At 46.5% G+C, this 24,383-nt stretch overlaps 1 long non-coding RNA gene across 1 annotated transcript; it reads right to left on the reverse strand.

The window, feature by feature from the left end:
- LOC110343727 lies at positions 1-22,851 on the reverse strand. Its single transcript, XR_005876803.1, has 2 exons — positions 22,474-22,851; positions 1-3,452 (listed from the first exon to the last, which is right to left on the reverse strand). It is a non-coding gene; the product is annotated as an uncharacterized LOC110343727 (long non-coding RNA).
- Between the last annotated feature and the right edge of the window lie 1,532 nt (positions 22,852-24,383).

Below are 24,383 nucleotides of genomic sequence, written 5' to 3' on the forward strand. Positions count from 1 at the left end.
TTAAGTCATATAGTTTATTTCTCCCTGTTTCGGAAAAATGCAAAGTGAGTCTGCCTCCCTTTCATATGTAATTACCACGAAGCTGTCCCATGTGGGCTAGTGTTCATCCTTTTTCTGTGTCCAGCTCTGTTTTTCCTTGTCAAGGACTTTCAGGTTAAACATCTCAGCACCTTTGCCCCCTCTATCCCCTTTCTCCATCCCCATCAGTCAGCTGATTGCTGGGAATGTTTCAGAACCACACCTCCCATTTCATGTCCAGAGTTGCCATGGTTATCTTCTAGGTCCTCATCCCGTCTTGGTTCAGAGACAGCTCCTAATGAATTCTGGAACAGGAAAGAACACTAGACATCACAATCCAAACATCTTACTTTAGAGGTGGGGAAACTGAGGTTCAGAAGTGAACTAATTTCTCAGTGTTACAGTGACAAACTGAATACCCCAAGACCTCAGGGTCCATGCTTGCCATGTGGAACTCTGTTCCTAGCACCTGTCAAGGGCATGGAACTTAGCAAGCATAGGCATAATGAACAGAACCGGGTTCCGAGCAGGGTCCTCTGGCTTCTGGTCCAGGGCTCTTCATACTTGCCAGTGCTCAGGCTGCCTGGCCCATTTCCAGCCTCCACTCAGCTGAACTGTGCTGAACATCCAGTCAGGGCAGCCCTTGGCAGGCCATCCTCCTGCCTCAGAACTTAATATGGGAGCACACTCCATCTGGAAGAGGATCTTACCACTTCTAAGACTTTATGGACACCAAGTTCTTCCAGGAAAACAAAAACAAAACCAGAAATGTCTATCTGTTGAGGGTGACACAAAGAGAATGGGATTAGACATCCTAAATCCATGAAAATTCAGACATCCTCATGGCAATAGGATCCCAGGTTAGGAAGTGAATGGATTCAATGGGCCAATGGCGAGGGATGAGCACATGCGGGGTGGTGGGTACAGGGCCAGACAGTGGGAGGCAGAGGAGTTAGAACTGGGGAGCCTTCGCCTCGTTCAGGAAGCTGAGACAAGAGTCAGGATCTGTCCCGCAGGAAGTGTGTTCAGAGTATAAGCCCCTGAGAAAGACAGACTGGCCACGCTCAGCTGTCAGATATAGACCAGCAGGTGTTTCACGCAGATGGCGTCTCCGCCGAGCATTTTCCTGTCTGGGTGAGCTGTGCTACCAAAGAAGGACTGTCTCAAAGCCTCCTGGTTTCTTTAGTGGAACAGCCAAGGCCAACACACCTTTACTAGGCTACTGGGGTCGGCATAATATGGTGCTGTAGATGGTGGCTCAGAAGTAGCCATCTAGGGCTAACAAGGTGGCTCAGCAGATACAAGAGCTTGTCACAAAGTCTAAAGACCGGAGTTCAATACCTGGAACCCACATGGTGGAAGGAAAGAACTGACTCCAACACATTGCTCACACTTGGGTGGTTAATTTTCTCCAGCCAACGAACTGAAACAAACATATCTGTTAACAGAACATTGAAAAGTACCTATATGTCTCAATGTCTTGCATACCCAGGTTTGTTAGTCTTATGCCTCTGCCATGCTATGAGAATGCACCTGAGCTAGCCTGCTGGGTATTCATTAGCTCATTCATCTCATTTGTCCCAGTCATTCAAGTCATCAAGTTGAGGCTATCCTAGATCAACCAGTAGCAGGCTAATCTCCCCATAAAGTGAAAAAAACCCTCAGGTCCCCCTTCCAGCTGAGTTCAGCCTAAATCTGGCCCACAGCAAGGTAAGCAAATGCTCTCAGGGTTAAGCTCTGGGGTACTGGGATGGTTGGCTAGCGTGCATCACCTTTCTGTGGCAACAAGAAGCTGGTGAGAGACACAGAGCAAGACAAGCACAGGCAAGAGTCAGCGACTCAAGCTCTGGAACCCGAGGGAGTCAGAGGCCAAGACCCTGACGAGTCCGAGGCTCGAACACCGCCATCAAGGCACCTTCCTCCTTGCCTTGTGTCTCTAACTGCTCCTCAGCTCTGTCCTTCTCCCCTGCTCCAGTCAGTTCTGTGAGCACCTGCCTGACTCTGGCACTAGATTGTATATACCTTGGCGTATCCATCACTGTCTGTCCCCTCCCTATCTCCCACGAGGGAGAGAAACACGCTGTACCGCCAGCCAGAAACCCAGGGTCTTGGGCTGCTCTGCCAACTCTAACTGAGTGACCTTGGGCAGCACCAGCCCCTCTCCGATGCCAGTGATGTGGGGAGGATGGCATCTCCCTCCCCCCAGGGCCCTGAGTAGCCCCAGCTTCTTGCTCCTTTCGGGTGCTGTCCTTGGGCCTCCGCTCTCTGGCCTTTGTCCTTGCCTTCTAGTCTGTATGCAGTTAGTTCCAGCTACGCAAGGGATAGAGCATTAAAAACCTATGCATTTCTGGTGTCATCTATTATCAGCTTCCCCTCATCATCTATTAGAAAGGAACATTCCCCTTATCTTTCTCTTGTTCCCAGTGTATTTTAAAGAATGTTTTTTCTATTTCCTTTTATGTGTTTTGCAGGTCGCATCTCATTTCTTTCTTTGATTTTTCTCTTCTTGTGCTTATAAATTCTAGCGATTTCTTTGTTCTGTTCTTGGGCAATCGGGCCAAGCTTCCTGATTTCTCCTTTCCAACTGGCAGAGCTGTTCTCTCTGCAGCTTTTGTCTGGCCAATGAGATTTGTCCTGTATCACTTAACCCATCTTGTTTCCTGTTGGAATTTTTTTCTTAGCCTTTTAATTAAGTCTTACGCTGGGGAGCTTGCAACCTTGCAACTTGACCAACAGAGTGACCTTGGGAAGGTCACTTTCGCATTGCTCTGCCTCAGTTTGTTCACCTGTGAAATGGGAAGCAACACCTGCCCTTGTTCCCTGCAAAGCTGTTCTGAAGATCTGAAGGGGATATGGTCAAACAACATCTGGTCAGTGGCTGAGAAATGGGTAAGCTTGATCATCTACATTAGAATAATGAGCTCTGCAGACCAGAACTGCCCTGCTGTCCTCAAAAGTCTACAGAGCAGGACCTCTTGCTTTCCTATCCATAGCCCCCCCCACTTCTCCTCAGAAGATGAAAACCACACAGGAAGCCCCCAACCTGACCTATGAGGCTATGTTTCCACTGGGTGTTTGCCTTTTGTTTTTGTCTTTTGATCCTCATTGTCTTTCTTCTAGTGTTTAGGGAGTTCCTTCCTTGCTTCAGGAGACACTGAGTCTGTCCTGTGTGCTTGACCCTCCCCACGGGTGAAGTCATGCAATCCAGGCAGACCCATCAGAGCATGTGCAATGTTGGCCTATGCAGGGGCATTCAACATCTCACCTGCGACCGATGTGTGGGGATAAAGAGAAAGTGATTTTTCATGCTGGTGTTGCAGAGAAAGGGGATTTGTCCTGTATCACTTAACCCATCTTGTTTCCCGTTGGAATTCTTTTCTTAGGAGTATGGGACTCCTAGAAGCCATCTTGCGTCCATGTTCAAAGAAGGATGTCTGGATAAAAAAGGACAGAGACATGATGATAGAGCATGACACCCTTCTCCACAAGGTTCAGCCTGTCTGGAGCCTTGTCTACAGACTTCCAGGTCCCACGGGCTGCTGGCATTTTTGCTTGGACTTACTGAGATAAGGAAACTGTTACCCCACTGAAAGATGTCTGGTGAGCATTCAACACACATCTCAAATAGCCCTAGAATCTCCACTCCCTCTGCCAAGTGTTGTTCCAGGGCCAAGATGGTAAGGAGGCACCTAGAGGAAGAAGAAGAACAAAGGAGCCGACCTTATCCTTCAGAATCCCAACTAACACACATCCTTTCTTCTTCCTCCCCAAGGTGAAAAGAACTCTCATGTAGGATCTTGGAACAAGAGCCTGGGCTTTGGAGGAAAACACCATGGACCTCCATGAGGCTCCACCGTTTATGTCATAGGACCTTAGGCCCATGCCCTCTCTTAGTGGCTATCTTGTGAACTACTGGAAAAAATGTATATATTGATTCTGGTTTGTAGTAGACATTCAATTAATAACAACAGTTATGAAAACTTCCCAGATCTTTCCTTTTATTAGTTTACTATTTTTAAATTTTCATTACCATGTTATTACTACGAAATAATGGGTTCTATTATATCTTCTTATTCACATATAATTTACTTTTATCATATTGGTCACTATTCCTTCTTTCTCTTGGATCCTTTCCCTTTGCCTGCTGGTTCTCATCTTTCTTAATTTGAGTAGACTGAAATTGTCTCTGTGTTTCCTGTTTGTTTCTTCTCTGATTCCAGGTGATATTCAACTTTAAATACTCAGTGATGTCTCCTTCCCCCTGTATCTGGATGCTGCCTGCATGTATAAGGCTCTCAGCAAATGTTTGTGGGATGGATGAAATGGTGAACAGTGAATTGGAAAGAGCCCCAGCCTCATTATAGCTCTACATTCACCACCAAGGAACTGTCTGCGGTTTTCCCTGGAACTGAAGTTCAGAAGTTAGTATGGATGGCCTAACTGACGTCTTCAACTGTTTTGAGTGTATTAGCTGGTCTCTTCAACTTGTAAGCAAACTGTACCGTTTTTATATGTTATTAGTTCTCATTCCTACAGTTATTTAACAACAAAACAGTGTGTGGCCTTATACTAAGAGAGCATCTAAGAGCTTACAGACTCCAAAAATAGATAGATAGATAGATAGATAGAATAGACAGATGATAGATAGATAATAGATAGATAGATAGATAGATGATAGATAGATAATAGATAGATAGACAGACAGATAGATAAAACCAAATGACACAAAAACTTCCCACCACAGATCCTACCACACCTATTTTATTACTATGGAAATGATAATAAAATCACACAATATTGAATGCAGAAAGCTGTTAGAGACTTTAAAAACCATTCTTAGCACCCCATCCCTTCTTTCCCACCATAACTTGCTTAAATAGAAATGCAGAAACCAATTGATGGTCCATTTCTTGCTCAAGGCATGAAAGCACCCGGGCTTTATGTCAAGACTATAGCATCATCTTGTTTCTTTATTTAAGCACCCCCTGCCTTCTTGGTCTCCCAGACTGGCCCAGCTGAAGAACTGGCAAGGAAGTTTGGTCATACACACAGTGTCACCGTTACAGGCCCTAGGGCCACCTCTGGGAAGGATGTGTTACTGATGAACTCATGAAATCCAGGATATCCCAGAATATTCTATCCTCTTTTGTGTCATCCATCTACAATGGCTAATGCCATTTAGTGAGGGAAGGTATGTAAACATTGGGCATTCTCTGCCTCTAAAAGTGACAGATAGGAATCACCTGGTTGTTCCAAAAAAATGGGAACCCAGGTGAGATTTTTTCAAAGATGCTTTAGCCCTAGAGTTATTTTATACTGACACACCTCCCCATCCCATCTTTGTCTTCTATTCTGGCGGAGGTTTCCTGAGGGAGAACTGTGTTTGGAGAGGAAGAAAAGTCAGTGTATGTTTGATAGTCAGCTTATTTGGAGATGTCTCCTTCGCCAGACTCTCAGCTCCTTGAGGACAGAACCCAAGTCCATTTTGTCCACAATGCACCTGTTTCATACCAAACATTCAGTGAATCCTTTTGGAGTGGTGACACGCATAAAAGCAGAAGAGAGAACCTAGAGAGGCGAGTAGGGGGAGGTGTGTCTCTGCTGCATGTCTTTGTCTTGTAGCTAATGGAACTGGATGGATGAGAGGACAGGGCTCCTCAGAGGCTTGTCCTGGGGGGAGCTCATGTGCTCCCTCTCCTTGCCCAAAGGCCAGGGTTGCTTCCCATGATTTCTGATCCAGGGCTGACATCAGTTCTCAGAGGAAGACGCAGTGGGCAGCCAACTCTCTCTCCTTATCCTTGTCCAATCATCTGTAACTGTGACAGATGGCAGCCAGGGAGGGCCGCATGTGAAGAGGGGCAGAAGCAATGAAAAGACCAAGGCAGGGAGAAAGGATCTGCCTCGGGGCTTCAGAACCAGGTCATTTCTGAGTTCTGAATATGTAAGGTGGACAAGCCCTTCCTTGCTCTTCGGGTACAGGCTGAGCTCTCTGTCAACCCACCCTACAGGCTCTGGGGACATGGGTGTTGGAGCAAGTCTGTAGCTATCTATGTGCAAAGCACTGAAGACACGCTGTTTAAACGAGAAGGGGTCGGGACAATGTCTTTGTGAGTACCCAGGAGTGCTATGGGCTCTGCCTGTCTCGGCTAGGCAACTGAAGCCTCCAATATTTGACCTTCAAACTGCTTTATCAGCCTCATGGTCCATTACACTCCCTCTGTGCCTCACAGCATTCCCTTCCTGCCTCCCATGATTTTCCAGGGAATTTGATTAGCAACTTCTGAAATGTGTATGGAGAAGGCAATGGGGGAAAAGAGCCATAACTATCTTGAAATAGAACAAAGAAAAGTTTCTTGTCCCACTACGTGTCAAGACACACTACTAAGCTATATGAATCTAAATAATGTGGTCCTGGCCCTGGTACAGACAAAGAGGGCAGTGAAACAGCCCAGAATCCAGAAACAGGTAAGCCATCGAGGAAATTTGGCTGTGAAAAGGGTTGTTTGTAATTATGGAGGAAAGGAAGGACGATCATACTGTGGTCTTTAGCCATCCACAAGGAGGAAACAGCCAGATCCCTGCCTCACGCCACATAAAATATGTTATGAATGGGTAACATATTTTAAATACCTTTCAATTGCTTTCATTTCTTTAAGCATATACACCCATACCACTCTGCCCTTGCTTACCTTCTGTGTGGGATGATATAATGCTAACAAGATTCCTCTTACAAGCAACTCTTCCCCTGGAGGGCCAGGCTAAACACCTTCCACAGTGAGGCCCTCTCTGGTTTCCCATTGGATTGGAAGTTCTACAATACAACATATATTGTACTTCTTTTTATCTATCCTCAGAATCTGGAAAAGTGCCTGGCAAGCATAAAGGGCTCTGCAAATCTGTGCTGATTAATGGTGGCGATGATGGTGGTGATGGTGGCGATGGTAATGAGGAAGCTTAGCTGAATGCCTTGGGTAATGGGATGGATGACTCATAGTTTGTAAACAAGATCATCATCATCAAGTTCCCTAATTAGACTGAGAGTCAGGAGTTCTAGCTCAGTTACTTCTCTGACATCTATCTATTAATTCCTGATTTAAAATTCAGAACTTAGAGCAACACTTGGCAATCAAGGCCATCCAAAATCTTCAATGTTGTATATGCCGGAAAGTTAAAATGCCACATTTGGAATGAAGATGATGAAATCAGAGAACTGGAGGCTACCAAGGCAAAAATCCTCACTGTGAATCATGAATTACGAAGTATTTGTTGAGCTTACTCTACGTGGTAAACATGAAGATATAAGCCATGATTAAGAATATGAGTTTTGAAAGCAGACATATATGCATCTAAGTTGTAACTCTGCTACTAACTATTCCCATAGCCTTGAAGGAATTATTTTACATTTCAAAATCTGTGTTTCCTCATCTCTAAACTGGAGACAATATAAGATGTCTCTTTTCATAAGGTAGTTATGAGACTCACGTAGAGTTGTGTGTGCAAAATAGTTAGCATTGTGATGAACAGCTAGGAAACACTCAATATATGTTATCACTCTGTGTGTGTGTGTGTGTGTGTGTGTGTGTGTGTGTTAGTTTAAAAAAGAAAAAAAGTAAGCAAGTCCCAACATCTGAATGACAGGCCCAATAGGACCCCGGATTATTACAAAGGACTCTCAATTCTGCATGCAACAAAGAAAAATCCATAGAGTGAACAAATAATGTGTTTTTCATACATCTGTCTTGCTATTTTTCAAATAGATATAAGTGCTCTTGTAATGGGAAGACTATGATCTAAGACAAGAAAAGAATGTCATTGTTCACTTCATCACTTGATATTGTCCCCACTTCTAAGATACCGAAAAATTAATCCAAAGGCAGGGGAAAGTTTTGCTTCTTCTCTTGAGAAAGGCAGGAACATATGCACATGCTGGTGGAGGATTCCAAAAGACTGTTCTCAGCATAAGAATTCTGAGAGGAAATTCCAAAGTTCGGGACTTTCTTGACACTGTGTTTTCTAATAACTCTTTGCTTCTCTCTCCCAGATGGGACCAGCTAGCAGCTAGGATGACTGAGTCCACAACTGCCATCTCTCCTGTTTTCCCACATCTGGGGCAGAAGGAGACCCAGTTGGGGAGGGTCCTGGTAATAGAGACCCAAGGAAAGGTTAAAGGGTCATTTCTTAATAGAGTATAAGGTCTGGAATCGTGCAAGGCAACATTAAGATTGATTTCTCTGCAGAGTGCCTTTTTCGTAAATGCTATCTTTGGGTGTTTAAGTGAATCATCTTTATTTTCAGGAACTTTCTGAAGGAATTTAGCTTGAGTCATTTAAATGTTGAAGCTTCATTTATTGGAACCCCTTTTGGTCTCTGGTGGCCCAACATTTTTGTCTCCTTTTTAGTTATTGCCAATTTTAGATTTCCCAACTAAACCCCGGGCACCTTCTGGGAGGTGTGGCCAAAAGGGCACGTGCAGAAAGCAGGGTCAGCCTGCAGAGATTGCTGCTAGCCCACAAGGCACAGTGCAGACATGGAGGCCAAATGTTCAACCTGTATTCTGGGCTGCACTTCATCCCATTCACGGGGGATGGGAAGAATTTGAGACGTCACTTCATCATCGGTTCCCAGAATTATACCGTCAGCCAACCAGCAGCAGAAGCTCGGGGTGGGAAAGATTCTCTCCAAGGGCAATGGATAAAGGTCTTGGAAAGCTGGAATTAGAGTCTGACTCTCCTGGCTCCTCAATCATGACCTGTATGAGACAGTGCAGGATTCGCACAGCCTTGCTGATACACCTTCCACGTAGCCCTTGACTGCTCCTGGCATAGGGGTTTAGAGGAGCCAGAGGGTGGAGAAGAAGGGCTACTGACCAGGTTTTCCTATGGAATGTGGTGAAGCATTCTAAAGAGGGTGACTCCCGCCTGCTGACCCCTCCAGCCCTCCTAGCAGCTTTACTGTTGAGGCTTATTAAACTTTTGACTCATCCAAGCCTTAGACACCGTCCCTGTTCAGGAGCATCATACAGAAAGGTAAAGCTGTGCACAGCTAGAAGGACTCCAGTGGTCCAAGTGGCTCTTACTTGGAAGTGTGTGCAGATTCAGGGTCCTAATGGGATCAAGATGCAACTTCTCCGTTCTCAGCTACCTCTCCAGCACCACACCACGTCTGTCTGCATGCTGCCATGTCCCTACATGATGATAATGGACTGCACCTCTGAACTGGAAGCCAACCCCAGGTAAATGTTTTCCTTTATGAGAGTTGCCGTGGTCATGGAATCTCTTCACAACAATAGAAACCCAAATTAAGACATAGGCATAGTCAGAGGCTAACATAATCTAGTTCTCACAGGTATGCCCAAAGCCTTGTCTCCTAGGTGATTATCAATTTTGTCAAGTTGATCAATCACAATATTGACCATCACAAGCCTCCGGAAAAGCATACAATATTCTTATCGCCATTTATCCCAGATTGCCCCTTTAGATGCATTTTAAGTTTTGTTTGTTTTTCTCTGTGGCTCTGAGGATTAGATCCAGGACCTTATGCATACAAAGCAATCATGCTAGTGTTTCCCTGGAGCTCCATGTTGTCCGATTTGAATGGTCCCACCTTCCCTGTAAAACACCAAGTCACAAATACTGACTTCAGTTTCCAAATCCATCCAGCCATCTCTTGTTTGACACTTTTCATCTGGATGAGCATTTTTGAACTTCTGATTTTCCCATTTGTTTCTGCATCTTCTCTTCAGATACCAATACCATTCTCCACTGATGATCACTATGGAAATCTCACCCAGCTCTACCTCTGTCTCTCTATAGCCCATATTTTTTTACATTTCCCACAGATTTCTTATACAATGGTTCAGAAAAAGGTCCATCTTTTCATTCTGCTTCTGCCCTAGGAGAGCAAACTATCTTCTTGACCGTGGTCATTTTGCATGGTGTGAACTTTCTTGGTGTCTTTCTTCCTTGGCTGCTACGGCTTAGTTCTGAAAATGTACTGTGCTACACAATGAGGATACAGGGATGGATAAGGCAAAAATCTCTGCTTTCAGAAGCTCGTGGCATGGTGGACAGAAAGAAGAGCACACAAGCAAAACATATCAGTCAGAATTTGGTTTCTGATGACAGCCTTGGGGAGGGGGAGGAAGGGAGGAGGGGAGGGAGGGAAAATTTATTAGTTCACCATATCATGTAACTTAAAAGTTGACGGAAAAATTGGCTGCAGGCATGACATGATCCAGGGCTTCTAATGATGTCCTGAGGGACGTGTCCCTCTCCTTCCTCCACTCTATTTCTCTGTCTTCCTTGACTCTCGGGCAGGCTGTTCTTCCTTCTCGTCTCCCACCCCAACCCAGATGCCCCAGATTTATATTCTACCAGCTTAGCAACCTTCAAGACTATAACTCCATCTCTTCAGTAACAGCACACATCTAAGATACCCCACCTTTGGTTTGGTTCGGGTCACATGCCTACTCTTGAACCAATTATAGAGACCACAAGAATGCAACGATTGCTCTAATTGTTGAATCCCAGGTCACACATCCACTTTTGCCTAGTCACCGCCTGCTGAAATATCATGGAGGAAGAAAGTTTAGACAGAGGATAGTTTCCCCTAAGAGAATTGAAATCCTGCTTCTAGGGGGGAAATGGTGGTCAGCAGAGGCAAGTATCTACTCCAAGGCCAAGCCATTCCTTTCCACCTGTGTGATCAGCTCTTCCAGGACATTGCTGGCTAGAGTGGTACATACCATGCCTGATATGCTATTGTCCAGAGTGCACTATTATGATACCACTCATTCGCCATGTGTTTGTACTCTGGCTCTTTTGTAAAAGACCCAAACAACCATCTGCCAGTGACCAATGATCAAAAGACACAAATCTAAAAGCAGAATGAGTTCGGGAGAATTGGGGAAAGAACTGCCTTTGGGGTGCCTGTCTCACATCATTCCCCTTCAGCAGCTCTTCCTGGGATGCTCAAAGAGATGACCCTGGCTAAGGCCACAATCTACTTATTATCCCTAACACTGCTGTAATTGCACCATTTACAGGCAAACACAGCTGTTTGTACAATAAACACCAAAGCTTTTTCATCACAGAGCGTTTGTGTATTTGTGTGCATGCCTGAGTCTTTTTTAAGCACAAATAACCTAGCCTGCATTGTTAAAGGCTTCATCACTTACAGTTTACAAATACACCCCTCCAGCTTCCACCTACCTCCACCTGCCCTTGAAATTGCAAACACATTCTGCAGGGACCAAAGGACTGCCATTGATCTTTCAATGACTCCCCAGAACAGGGGTAAACTCGGCCATGTATAAAGAAAATAGATAGGTTAGCTAACTAAGCTACTTGGCCTACATCAATTGTCCCAGCTGCCACAACATTGGCAATGTCCTGCCAAGGAATGACTCAACATTGTCAAGAATTCAGGAGTAGCTAAAAAAAATTGAGAAGTCTACCTGCCAACCAAGGATGATTCACTCAACCTGGAAAAGAATGTGCTTGCAATAAAGTCAGTAGGCACGATGTTTGTGAGGATGTGCTGTCCCCCTCCACTGAACTGAAGTAACCCACTCATCTTAGAACCCGAAGCTAGAGGAGCTCTGAGACTGAGCCTGCATCCCAAACTCTCCCCCTGGGAGAGATGATAGAAAAGACTCACCATCCTCAGGCAGATCCATAGACTAGAAACTCTCCCCTTTTCATCTGGAAGGTCTGGGCTTGCTCTGTGCCTGTCAGTGAACCTGTTTGTAAACCAGGGGTGACAATAACAATCTCTAAGTTGGCTAGGATGACTTTAGCAGTATTCACTGAGTGCCCTCTCAACACCAGACCCTGGGAAACTGGGTTGACCAGAAGTTCTCCCTCTATTGAGAAGCCATTAGTGACTACTGCATCTGAAATAGGAAGAACTTTCTTAAAGGCTTAGTTGAGTTATGCAACACCCCTGCAACCTTATAACCATTTTGATAATGGCAGATTCCTGTCCTTGGGTCATTGATGAAGAAGCTATGGGTCATAGAGGTTAAATGCCTTGCTAGGGTCAAACTGTTTGTAAGTTATGGAGCCAGAACCAGGACACAAGTTTGCCCAATGCCTTCAATCTTTGCACCATAGTATATACCTCTGCAGGTCCCTGGGAGGGATGTAATGTGGTCAGGTTCTAAAGGAGGTGCCCTCTTTCTGAGGCTCAGCTGGCTACAAGGGAACCTGAGCCCAAAGGTTACTCAGAATAACCATGCTCCCATCCTTTTTGAAATTGTTATCAAGTTCCAGGTACTCTTTGGATTGGGAACTGAGCACTGACCAGACAAAAGTACCTGCTTCCAAGAAATTTATATGCTGGAGCTGGAGAGATGGGCCAATGGTTAAGAGCACTTGTTGCTCTTGTAGAGGACCTGAGTTTGATTCCCAGCATCCATATCTGATGACTCATAACTGCCAGTAACTGCAGTAGCTCCAATATCTGATACCTCTGGCCTCTGTGGGTATCTGCACTCAAGCAAACATCCCTGCGTGTGCAGTGTGTATGCATGTGTAGGCACACACACTCGCGCACACACACAACTAAAATTAATAAAAGTAGATCTTTAAAATAAACATCCTAGGAGAAAGTAAACCCAATAAATAATAAAAGCAAAGAGTAGTCCAAAGGTGAGAGTGAGTGGAGAAATGTCTGAGAGAGATGTGAGGGAGAAATGAGCAGCCCAAGATCATGACCACGAAGGCCTTTGGAGAGAGGGATAATAAAAACAAACCACATGCGTGCAGAAAAGAACGAGACAGAGTTGCCATCCACTGAAGTCCACACCAGCCGAGCACTGGCTTGTAGCTTGCCTAGGCCCACAGAGGCAAGGGGGCCCTGAGAACGACCAGGTAGGCCACTGAGGCAGTCTGCGGAACTGCATGCCGTTCATGGCACCAGACTCTCATCCCTCTCCACACCAAGGCCATGCTTCCCAAGGCCCGCTCTTATCCCAGGAGGGAGCTGGGGAATATGCAGGTCCATTTAGGCCCAGCACCAGATTCTTCAGGCAGCCCACTGCCTGAACTACTGCAGGGGGTTCCGGCATTCCTTGGCAGCTTTGCAGAAAGGCTCTGAAATGGCAGAGGAGTCACGTGGCTCACTGTGGCGCTTCTTGCATTCACCCTGAGTCTTTCTCCTACAGGAGTTTCTCCCGCCACCATCCGGACTCCTTTAATCCCATCTTAGCCTGTGCTACCTGGGCATCTCAAACTAATACGAGGTACAGCACACTGGGAGAGAGAAAGCAAGAGGAAGAGGGAGGCCAAAGGTGACTTTGTGGACTCAGGCATCCCTGTTCTGTAAACTCAACGTCCCTGTCCCTAGGCCTGAAATTCTCTTCCTTGGTTGGTTCCTGTATTTACCAGTGGAGTTCCTTTGAACTAAACAACTACAAAACCTCCATTTGTCTGTGGGACCTGAGGGGTGAGAGCGCTCATCCACATCTCCGCACACTGTGGAGTCTTGATGACAGTAGCCAGCGGGGACCAGAGGCCAGATGTGGTAGTGAGGCAGCCAGCCAGCTCATGGGAGGCTGAGGAAGGCAGTAAGGCTGGAGGCCATTTGAGGTAAAGGGAGGGAGGGAGGGAGGGAGGGAGGGAGGGGGGATCCAGGCCAGCTGGGAGAGCCTGCCTCAACCCCCATCTGGGTTTCAGTGGTGTAGGAGTGGGTAGAGTGATGTGTGGGAGGGTTGGGGGATGGGCTAGGGACATCAAAACCCCTTCACAAGGTTCAGCAAGATCTGTCCTAGGCTCATTGACTTCAGTTTCCCTATTGGTTTTGCAGCCAAGTAAGTCATTTCCGGCTGTTCTGCAAACATCAGCTCCAATCGATAGCATCGGAATCGTTTCTTTGCCCCATTTGTTTTCAACAGCCCGCCACTGGCAGTCCCCCACGCTGACTTCCTCCAGCGGCAGCTGTGCTCTTGGGGCTCCCTGTGGGTGTGTGGTAGAGATCCCCAGCCGAGCTGCAATCATAAGTCCAGGCCTTTAATCTCTGGCTCACGGGGATAAGGCTCTGGGTTTGCCTCCCTGAGCAGATTATAGGCACTTACTGTGCAAGCACCAGCCAGCCTTCGTCTCCCCAGGTCTGTCTGCTCTGGAGAGGAGCATTTCTGGGATAATCAGGACCCCCCTCCCTCCCTTACAGACATTCCCTAAGACTTTACAAACCTTGGCACCTGTCGGGAAGCCAGCAGCAAGGTCCCTAGGAATTAAGGACATACAAAGAGTAAAGGGCCATCCCGTGAAGGCCCAGGATTCTGCGGTAAAGTTCTGACCACTGGATCACCTAGTCCTGTTAAGTCCCACAGTCCCACCAGGCTCTCACCTACTCAAATTTATTCAGCAAATCTTTCTGAGCCTCTGTTACATGGCCAGCACCATGATCCCCATGTAGTGTCCTCCCTCAAACTTCTTTTATCCAAACTATGATGGTCACCAAGTCCTGGGAAACAGCAGGGGCATCTAGGACACAAGGAGAGGCCAATGACTTGGCCACTGCTCTGCCTTCTGCCCGTGTTCATCAAGCTGACCACGCTAAACAATGGATTTCCACCAGGTGGGGGCTGTTCTCTAAAATGACCTCCTCTCTCTCTCTCTCTCTCTCTCTCTCTCTCTCTCTCTCTCTCTCTCTCTCTCTCTCTCTCTCTGTCTCTCTCCCTTCCCCCTCTCTCTGTCTCTCTCTGTCTGTCTGTCTCTCTCTGTCTGTCTCTCTCTCTCTGTCTGTCTCTCTCTCCCCCTCCCTCCCTCCCTCTCTCTGTTTCTCTCTCTGTCTCTCTGTCTCTCTGTCTCTCTGTCTCTCTCTCTCTCTCTCTCACACACACACACACACACACACACACACACACACACACACACACACACACACACACACGTACCAGGAAGAAAGCAATAGAGACAGAGTCTGTATTAAGTGAGGGATTAGGACACAGGTGAGACCGGCAGTGAACCACTAGAGGAGAAGCTGTGTGTGGACAGGCTGCCTTGTTCACAGCTGTACCTCTGCTCCTAGCCCAGTGCTGGGCACTTAGCTGATGTCTAATAAGGACTTAGTGGACAAGCAAATGCTGTCAGTTGGCAGAAAGAGGGAGAGAAAGAAGAAAGAGAGAGAGAGAGAGAGAGAGAGAGAGAGAGAGAGAGAGAGAGAGAGAGAGAGAGAGAGAGAGAGAGAGAGAGATTTTTAAAATTCAGATCAGGGGCTATAGTGTATTATTCATTAAAAACAGAAAGTAATGATGAATGTACTTCTATTTATGGCTGAGTAAGAGTGGTCACGGGAGGAGACACAGGAAGGAAAGTCATCAAGACAGCAAGGAGACAGTGAATGGGGATTAGCAGAGCACCTAAGGGGGGGGAAGGTCCACTTTCCTCTCGAGACTCTCTCCCCCCTCTATGCTCTGTCTGCTGCTCCTGTTTTGCTCCTCGACAAAGGAACAGAATCTACCAAAATCTGCCCTCAGAACATCATTGTCATCATTGCGAGCTTCAAGATCTTCCAATGACAGAGACACCTTCCCAGAAGGTGAGTATGCTCAGTAGGTGGAAGGAGGGGGCAGTGTCACTGGCCCTGGGCTGAAACCCAGTTCTAGTTTGGTTCCACCACTGCCGGTATAATCCTGGTCTCAGTTTCCCCATCTGTAAAGCAAGGAGCTCACAGATTACCCACCAAGGACAGTCTTACTTTGACAGTCTTCCATCAGACCTTTCTGCTGGGTACCCCGTGTCTTTAGAAGTTAGATCCCCATATAACAAACAGAAACCTGGCGGACCCACCAGGAGCCTTTCCCAACTGGTGCCCACCTGATTCCTATAGTGTGGTCCCGCCATAGGCTCTTCCACGCTCCATAGTGTGACAGGTGGGCATGGAAAACAATCTAAAAATATAACAAAATAAAACACAGGTGGCTACCATTTTCTCTCTTTGCTTATTTTCAACATTCCGTGTCCCAGGACCCATAGTTCAACCTTGCAAGCAATGCACCGTTTGTGACAGGGCTGGTGCCGTGCACAGGACGGGAACAAGGGCAGACAAGCACAGTGGTAATAAACGGCATCAAGCGGCTGATAGAAGCCACGATTGGTTACAATGTTGGGAACTGGCCAGGGCACCTGGGCAAAGGGGTTGGCAAACAGGTTGGTGTGTTGGCACATCTTCTCCTGAGATTTGAGTCGAGTTCTAGGCTGGAGGACAAAATGTCTCCTGTCACCTCCTCTGAAGGTCTGGGTATTGGAGATATAGAGGAAAAGGTCCAAAATCACCAGCTCTAGCAGAGTCATAGGGGGTGCACTCCCCCAGATCACGGGGATAGGTGTGCTAACCAAGTAACAGTGGTCATATCCTTTATAGGGCAATGTCAAGTGTTTACAGAAACTTCATACCAGGGTCTCAACTGACCCATACATCCTCTGTAAGGAGCTAGGACAAGAGTCTCCACTTCACAAAGAAATGGGTCAGACACATCATTCAAAGCCGGAATGCAGAAACAGTGCCTTGGCTCAGGCACCCTTGTCCCAGCAAGACCCTGCTGTGGCTGTATGCAGAGACAAGGCAGCAGGGCCAGGAAACTGTGCTCTCCTCCAGGGGAGGCAATGTGTCACAGCAGTTAAGCATTTGTGCTCACCAAACCAGATTCACAGGGCCTGGATTCTGTCATCATCACTTACTGTGTGACCATGGGAAGGTCATGAGCTTCCCCTGTACATGTCTCAATTCCTTCCTTCTTAGCAAAGGACCAGCTCATGATTGCTTTGTGGGGGCATAAGTGCATTTAATGCAGCAAAGCCATACTGCATAACATCACAATTGTTAATCATTCTGTCATGACTTTGGAGATTTAAATCTCTTTCCCCATGGATGAACTATATTGGGCACTCTTCCCTTACACCATAAGACCATCTACTCGGCTCAGAATCCAATGGGTCTAAAACAAGAATGTCCCACAGCAAAGGAATGGTAAATAAAGCAAGAGAAGTACCTATCCCACTGCCTAGAGCAAAGAAGGAGCTCCTGGGGCATGGGATAAGAGGCGTGGGACTGCCGTGGGAGACAGGGAAGCAGGGAGAAGCCATCTTCTCACATGTGCTGCAGGTGCCGGACCATGCCCAGTTTCACTATCCTCAAGAGCATTGTTTGATGAGGGACCCCCCCAAGATCCCTCTCCCACAGGTCCCTGTGGTAATCAAACAGTCCTTGAATTAGGTGACCCACCAGTATAATTGACAGACCCTGGACTATTGCACAGCCCCCTTTCGTTCCCAAAGGCTAACCATGCTAGTTTCACTAGGCAACACTGGAGACCGCTGTTCTGTGCTCTGAGCATCAGGGTTGACAAAGCACTCAGTGAGCTTGCAGGCCTGCCTGGGATTAACCTGAACAGGAGATGAAAAGGCTTTGTACATGGGCAGGCCTGTGTAGGAGGTACAACTCACTAGTTCAGGCTCACATGCTATATTCCCAGAAGCAAGCAGGGTCTGGAAGCTCTGACCTTGGACAGATTCCCTGATGTTGGAGACAGATCCAAAGGAAATGGACCCACAGTGGGGAATGCCCCAGATGTGCATGGTGCTGACTAGGTTGGCACAACTAAGAAAGGACAGCAACATTGGGAAACTAGAGTTTAACTTATGCACCTAGGATAGTTTTCCTTAGTACTCTGGGCTCCTTTGAAATTCAATTAAAGTAACAGGCCCTATGCTGTGTGTGGGACATGCCTTGCAGACAGTTTTGAAAGGATCATAGGCATACTGCTCAAAAGATTGTCCCTGGATCCCTAACTTGGGATATCTCCTTGGGTTTCCATAGCCTCTCAAGTCTTATTATATTCATGAAAATAAAACACTGAAGAGTTAGGTGATTTGTCCCCGAAGTCACACAGGTAACAATGATAGATATAGTTTAGTTCAACTATCTGGACAGCATTATTACACATGCTCACTCCAACTCCCCAACAGAAGCAAAGGACAGATATATCCCTCTTTGCAGATATGGTCTCCAAAGCTTGGAAAAGCTGAGGAACTTTCAAAGATCACACAGTGACAAGGAACAGAACTGGCCCTGGACTGCCCTTGCCTTGATTTAAATATGAAGTAAGCACTTGTATTAAAACAAACAACAGGCAGCTGTTTGGCAAAGGACTTTATAAGGAACACTCAGAATGAATGAGTGTACCTAATGTGTGTATCTAATCCATCTAGTGTTTCCCCAATATGAAGCAGGGAGAACAGGGAGTGTGGTCACAAGATCTTACACTGTGGGTCTCAACCTCATGAGAAGTCATACAACAGAATGTGGGATCGCAAAGAACTTGGCCACAGTAAAATATTTCTGGACACATGACCAAAAATCAACTCAACGTCAAACATGAATGAATTTGAGGTGCTCACCTGTGTTACATCCCGTACCTTCATTTCATACTGCACACGCGACATGCATGTTTTATGCTATACATGCCTCCACAGCATGCACCCTCACCAAGACCACCTGAAACACTTTTGGCTCATACTCAAGAATATTGTGAAGTGTAAGCTGCAGTGTTTTATTGAAATTCAGTTTTCTGCTCTTACAGAAACGCACGGGTTAATAACAGAAAACAAAGACTTTTAATATTTTTTATCATCCTTCCCCAGCATGTACGCATTAAAGCATGTGTCCTTGGATTGCTTTGCGTTAGAATGTTGACTCTGAGAACTGCTTGAGTCAGTGAGGTGATGCAGCAAGTAACCAGCACTATGACCCGAGCTCCGTTCCTGGCACCCACACGGTAGAAGGAGAGAAGCAACCCTGAAAGCTGCCCTCTGGCCTTCGTATGAGCGCCACACCATGGCATGTAAGCCCCCTCAAGACAGACACATACAATGAAAACTGCAGTTTGAGTTGCTGATTTCTGTTTAACAGAAAATTACTAAATGAGTTTGAATTGGTATTAGAACAGCATTTCCAATACTTTCTGAAATGGCCCTAAACAGACTTCTGCCATTTCCTATTACATATTTATGAGAAACAGTATTCTCAGTATTGATGATCCCAAAATCAAAATATCAACTGTAAAACAAACAAAAAAAAACTGAAGGTGCTTCTCTTCCTGCAATACCAAAAGTTCAGCCAAGTCAATTCTTTATGTTAAAATGCATCAATCCCTTAAATATGTTGATTTGCTTTAGTCTTTAATAAATAGTAAATATATATACACACCAGAGAATTATTTCAAAATAAACTTCTTTATGATTTATTTTAAGCAAATGTTTTGTACCTATTTTAAATACTTGGGATCATATAAAAATTCCTTGGATAAAGAAGGGTCAAAATAGGAAAGTTTAAGATGTCCTGAGTCAAGTCACTTAACAGTTTGTTCAGTTCTGATTCTTCTATAGAACCACGTGTCTCAGGGGCCACGCCACTTGCCCTGATAACAGTAAAAGTTCTGAGGTCACCTGGCACATATAGGTAGCAATGCACGCTTGCTTCAGAGCCTTATTTCTAGCATTCACTTGCCACCAGCACTCTTAGTTTAGAGGACTGTGTCCACCTCTCAGCCCCAGTAACCCATGGACTTAACTTCTTTTGGAAGCATGGCCTCTCTTCAAGCTCATCCTTTGCCCTTGCTCTGCTTCTGGGACCCCTCGTCTCTCCCCATGCCTAATGAAACCTCTTTGGTCCACATCCTCTGGCCGGGAATGTCTCCCTGGAGGTGGAGTGAGAATGACAGCTGTCCACACACACTATTTGTGCTGCATCAAGCAGAGGTCTTGGTCCTGGAAACCTGGCTGGGGATATGAGGGAATGGAGGAAGGACAGGTACATGTACAGAAAACCTGGGGCCAGGTGGACCATGAGTGCCCTGATGGGGAGGTGCCTGCTGAGCAACGCCCCAGGACCTCAGCACAGGAGCAGGAGGGGGAGGAGCTAGCCAGTCACGGTAGGAGGTCCCTGTAGGGGAGCAGTCTCAAGGTGTAAGCATCATGGAGGAGGAAACTCTGGTTGGCGCTTTCTGTCCTCCGTCAGCATCCACACATGGACCAGGGAAAGGCTTTGCCAGTTCTCTAAGCCTGAGCTTGGGAAGGCTTTGCCATGTCCATGGATCTGAGGCACTGGGGTCCTTGACATGGCTGTGCCCATGTCAACAATACACATTCACTCAGGACTTCATCTGTCCCCCACAGGTATACTTAGTTGTCATGCAATATGCAATAATTATGCTCAGCTCCACCATAATCTGAGTTCTAGGTCTCCGGCACAACCATTTTGGTGTCCGCACCAGTGTGAACTTAAGGGAAGTAAGGCATCCACCTCCACGGCTTCGTTCGTGTATGTGCGTCATCCACACATCTATCAAGAACCAGCAGAGTGCAGAGCTTTGAGCTATATGCTTTGGATGCACAACGCAAATGATTTTTAAGCTCCTGCATCAATCCAAGATCTACGCTTCATATTTTTTTACACATTTGAATTTGAAGATTTAGATAATCCAATCCCTGGTGATTTAAGACATTTTGTTTGTGTACACAGTGGGCAAGGGCTCTACCTAGCTTACAGCAGACATTTCCTTTTTTATTATTTTAACCCAGTGTGTGTGTGTGTGTGTGTGTGTGTGTGTGTGTGTGTGTGTGTGTGTGTACAAAGGCACATGTGTAGAAGTTAGAGGACACTCACAGGATTTGGTTCTCTCCTTCCACCATATAAAACCCAGAGACTGAACTGAGCCAAGCAGGCTTGGCAACGGCCCCTTTACCTGCTGAGCCATTTCCCTGGCCACAGAGTGATAAAAGATAACAATGTAGCTTAAGGGGCGGGGGGGGGGAAACAGTTCAGAAGTTTATAGGGGAGAAAAAAATCCACATGTAACAACAATGATATACAACAGACTATTTTAAGGAAACAGTGTGAAAGCCTGAGGGAGGAAGATGGTTCTTTCTAGAATGAGAGATAAACTTTAATTTCAAATGGGCTTCTCCTTTAGTTGGTCACACAATTATTTTTTTCTCCTTCCCCCACCCTGCCCAAGTAAATATCTTGCTCCTCACACATCAGCAGCAATTGGCTCAAGCAGAAGATCAAAGCCATGGCACAGGCTGAGTGTATCTTGCCTGCATGTGGTGTCTCTTCTGGTGCCCTTGAGGACATGATGGGGAAATGTTAGCAAGGTCAGAGAGGACAGGAAATGGAGTCATAGCCGGGTGAGCTACTACAGTCAAAGAATGTTGATGAGTTTTTCTGTGTCAACCCAAAGGAGGTCTCTAGTGGCATAGAGCTGTCCTTGGCAATGACCTCATTGGCATGGTTACCTGTGACTCAGAAGATGGCCTACAAGGTGTTCTAATCACGTTTACAACAGACACAAGGCTGGGAAACAGAGTTACCACTACAAATGTCAGGACGGAAATAAGAAATGACCTCAGCAGGAAGGAACAGGAAGACGAAACCAACATGATGGAAAGGAACCGAGAGAAATGCAAAGTCCTGCATTTAGGTTAAAAATTAATTGCATGAGTACCGGATGGGGTCGACCTGGTTTGGCAGCAATCCACGTGAAAATGACCTATTTGTTTGTTATTTGTAAGTCGGCCACTCGCTCATCCTGGTCCAACTGTGTTATGTGGTTGACACATGATACGTAAAGTGAACACCATCTTGGCTGTATCGGGGAAGTGAAGTGTCTCTGGTCTAGACCATTACATGGCCTGTGTGCTCAGAACTAGTCAGTCCTGTCTGGAATGCCATGCTCACCTTGGGCATGACAGAGGAAGACGGTTATTTAGAGAGGGAGTGTGGGGCTAGGGAGACAGCCCCGTTGATAAAGAACTTTTCTGCAGGAGGACTTGGATTTGACCCCTGGCACCCATATAAAAGAAGTATGTGATACACGCTGGTAACTCACTACTGGGAAACAGGGGACAGACAGCAGCCCCATAGACTATGCTGGAGCAGCTAGCCTCGCCTACCTGGTAAGTTCCAGGCCAGGGAGGGACTGTGTCTCCAGAAAACAAAGGCGGCTCTATGACCTCCAAGTGCAGTTCACGCACATATGCACATGTGTCCACACACACGATGCACTTGTACACACAAGAACACCCATACATGCACACAAACACACTGAAAAGAGGAGGGGGAGAAGCATGTTCTGGCAATGGCAGGCAGACAGTGTAGAGCTGAGTCATGCATCTGAGGCAGTCTGGAGAGAATGGAGAGCTGTGGTCCAGACGGACAGTACAAAGGGAATGTGAATACTGCTGAAAATACCTGGGACCACATGGGACCAGGGTCTGCCTCCTTAAGGCCACACCCACCTGCCATATCCACCTGTGCTCCTATGCTGGACCCACATGACACATAATGTTCACATAACCAACACATTTCCACCCTAGATCCCAGTTTTAGACTCTCTCCCACTTGTGCGTGTTAGCAAGCAAAGAACTAACAATGACTTGTCCTACTCACACGATCCAAGTCATACTGGTCGCGATGATTTGGCCTTCTGAAAGGTTTGCTGGCTGGGGAAGTGTCACAGCTTCTCCTCCTGTTTGCTCAGCTGGCATCTGAGCAGGGCTGGAGCCTGAAGTGGGAAACACACAGCTACACCTCACCACTGTGCTCCCGTTTGCTTCTGATTGAAAAGTGTGCTTTTTCCTCGAGTTGAAATGTTCAAAGCCAAGAACTGGGTAGATGTGTTGGCACAGAAGTCAGCAAAGCAAGCTTTTCAGCTAGATTTAGCTCTAGGCTATTCCTGACGGAGGCAGAGTTTCCCAAAGGGTCCATCATAGCTCATTGGAACTTTCTCCTGGAGATGGGGTTAAAGGATGGTCTTTGCCCTCTCTTGTTCCCAGTGTTCTGTGTATCTGGAGTCCCTTTCTAGAACGGAAGTCAGGCTGTCTTTTGAGGTCCCTGAACACGGATCATCCAAGCAGCAGGGGCAGCCCCATCTCATCCTCATGGGAATGGAATGTCCACCAAGAATGGAGCCACCCCCTTGCTCACAGTCCTGTTCTGATGTGTTGTTTGCACGCTGAGTGACCTTGAGCAAATACCCAACCTCCCTGCTCGGTGTCTTCATTAATAAAACAATGCAGTAACGAGTTCACAGTCCACAGATTACTGAGAAGATAAATGGGAGGTGACGTGAGAGACTAGTCACAGGTCCTGAGCAAACCACGGTGCTAGTTAAAGGGTGACTCAGTCCTTGTTCTCCTGCATTACAGAATTACTGATGTCCCTGGGCAGGGACAAGATGAGGTGTAGGTATGCACACTGTCATCATGTGCCAGCAACGCCACACCCTTCCCTTCTAGTTCAGAAGGTGCCCTGAAGCCAGTGAGAACACATCACAAGCTGGAGAGGTGACCATGCACACGCACATATTAATGTAAGAAGCAAATGACTGGAAAAAATGGTCACTTCGTTCTTAGGAAAAGTTACTGATAGTGTATGCCACATCTAATCACATCTGAGCTCAGGTACTGGTGGCATCAAGGCTGGGAATTTCTAACCATTCCCCTGAGGGTCTGATTTAGCAGGTCTTAGGAACATTGAACTCCTTGGCATATTTTCTGGAACTTTGAGAAACAGTTCCAGAAAATAGAACTCAGAGTTTTTTGTTTATTTGAGCTCCCCATGAAGAGGTTCAATATAAAACAAGCCTTCTAGAAAGTGGAACTGCCCTACAGTGGGCATGCAGGGGCATTACTCTGTCATTAGAAGGAGTATCCCCAACAAGGATCTGAGATGCCCAGGCAGAGCTGGTCTTGGCGACCCTGAGAATGAGCCCAAGGCTCTCTCCCTTCCTGTCTCCCCCCCCCCCGGCCCCCTGCAGGCATGGAGGTCACTGGCTGGGGTGTCAGCTGAAGTTGATGGAACTGTACCACTACCTGAGGCAGAACTAGGGAGCAAACTCTTTAGGGACAAACCCTCTTTCACTGCCTCCTCTAGGCAGGGTGAGGGGAGGGGCAAACTCTCAAGTTCAAAGCCTTGGTCTCCTAATGCCTTTCCAGAATGGCCCTGGAGAAGGCCAGAAACCTTATTTGCTCAGATCCAGCAGCGATTTTGCCATCACATCAAACACAACCCAGCACTTCAGTCTCCACACATCCTCACTGCTGGCGACCATGTGGCAGGGAGTATAAGACAGGGCTTAGGCCATGCAGTCCAGCGAACACACAAAGTAAGTCCCCCATCACTTAATTCTCTCTCTTTTTAATGCTGAAGATTGAATAGCACCTTGTGCATTCCAGGTGCATGATCTACCACTAAACAAAAGGTTTCTAGTAATCAACTTTGAAAATGGAACCAAGAGGGATGATGGTGTAGTTCAATAAGAGTGTTTGCCTAGCAAGTGTGTAAAGTCCTGGATTTGA

This window comes from Mesocricetus auratus, unplaced genomic scaffold, assembly GCF_017639785.1.
Source record: "Mesocricetus auratus isolate SY011 unplaced genomic scaffold, BCM_Maur_2.0 Super-Scaffold_4256, whole genome shotgun sequence".
Classification (NCBI taxonomy): Eukaryota; Metazoa; Chordata; class Mammalia; order Rodentia; family Cricetidae; genus Mesocricetus; species Mesocricetus auratus.